We start from the raw sequence: 1,839 nt of genomic DNA on the forward strand, positions 1-1,839 counted from the left end.
CAGCTCCATTGAAGAGAAGGCTGACCCAGCACCCCTGATAATAGTACAACCTCCCTGATCACTGAAGAATGTGTACCTCAACCTGACCACTTAGTACTCAAGATAGAGAGGTGTTAGAGGAAGGCACAGACCACCCTAAAGACTGGGACAAGAGACATCCCAAAATTATACTCCCTCCCTTTTAGAATAAAATAGTAAAATATGCAAGATGAAATAAATGAACTTAATCTTGTATTTTGCTTAGATCCATGATCTCATTAGAAGTTGCAAAATGGTGATAAGTCTAATTCTTTTATTCCTTTTTCATTCATTAGTTGAACCTTTTTCATAAGGAATTTTTCTTTATCTTCTTCTTGTGTATCTTGAAGTACAACTTATACAAGAAAGGCAGGAAAATCCCAAGTTCATTTCCTGCTTCAGACATGGACCATCCATTTCTCCAAGGAGTTTCGGTACTTTTTGGTGAAAAATGATGTTTAGAGACTACAATCTGGGCTTAAAGGTGCCCATTGCTCCTGAGTTGGTATTCTGTATAGGCCTTTTCTGTGAAAAGAGTTAAGAAATATGTGGTTTTTTTAAGAAAAAAATATATTAGGCTTTCACTATGATGTTTCCAACTCAAATTTAGGGCTAAAGAGATTATATCTATTTTGATTTTATTTTTACTCCTTTATTTTTCCTGCTGCTGAAAATCTTAGTTCCTTATGACATAATGTAATCATCGATTTGCTCTATCTGTTTTACCTGTTTATCTATCTATGTATCAAGACAGGCCCACTGATCACAAAGAGAAAGACAACCAGATTTGATATGTCTCCTGATGTTAGGCAATAGGAAGTACATCACCTATGAAACATCCTTGCTAAAAATCTCAACCTGAGTATGAAGTAGATCTAATTATTGGTTTTCAAAAGTACGGGAGCAAAAGAAGATGATAGCACCATATGCGTGCAGTCAACAAAATCTGAAATACAGGAAACTCTACAGAACAAATGACTAGGTTTTTAAAAAAATAACTCACAAAGAGGAGAAAGAAGAGGGAGGAGGAACTTATAGATTAAAAGAAATGTAAAAGACATAATTTTTTTGTTTTTATTTTGTTTAGTTTTGTGGGGATTATTTCAACAACAAAACGTACTTTAGTATAAGAAAAATTGATTTAAATTACCAAATGAAAAGTTTCCAGGAAAAAAAAATCATACAATTCTTACGGTCAATGAAAAAAGTATTTAAAAATTCAAAATCTATACAGAGGGGAAACATAAAGAAACTGAATTAGGAATCAAAGGAAACCTTTTAGCAGAAATTGATAACATATAAACTAAATGTCACACCAAATTTGAAACTGGAAAATGTAGAAAATGGTGCTGCCTCTCACTATTCTGATTCTGTACATTAGTGCAGTTCTCAGCCAATACAGTAAAGTAAGAAAAATAAACGAACAGGATTGTAAAGAAAGAAAAATGCCTTCATTCCCAGTTGAGCTAATTGTGTACCTATGAAATCCAATGAATCAACAGATGCTAGAATTACTTTTATTTATATTTACAAGCTATGTTTCATAATATGAAGAAAAAAAATTTTTCCTTTTTCTCCTTGCCCAAATGCAATTCTCAGTAATTTAGTGAGTACAAACTCAGCTCATGTTTTCGTATTTTTGCTGTGTGTAAATATGCAAGAACAATCAATATTACTTACTGCTTTATCCCTTATGTCATTTTCATTGTTACCATACTATAAAACCAACTCAGAAACTTGATTTTTCACTGAACAGTGTGTCCCAGAATACTCTCACACTTACACAGATCTAAATTTATTATTATTATTAATTTTTTTTTT

The sequence above is a fragment of the Galeopterus variegatus genome, unplaced genomic scaffold, assembly GCF_000696425.1.
Source record: "Galeopterus variegatus unplaced genomic scaffold, G_variegatus-3.0.2 Scaffold13, whole genome shotgun sequence".
In the NCBI taxonomy this organism is placed as follows: Eukaryota; Metazoa; Chordata; class Mammalia; order Dermoptera; family Cynocephalidae; genus Galeopterus; species Galeopterus variegatus.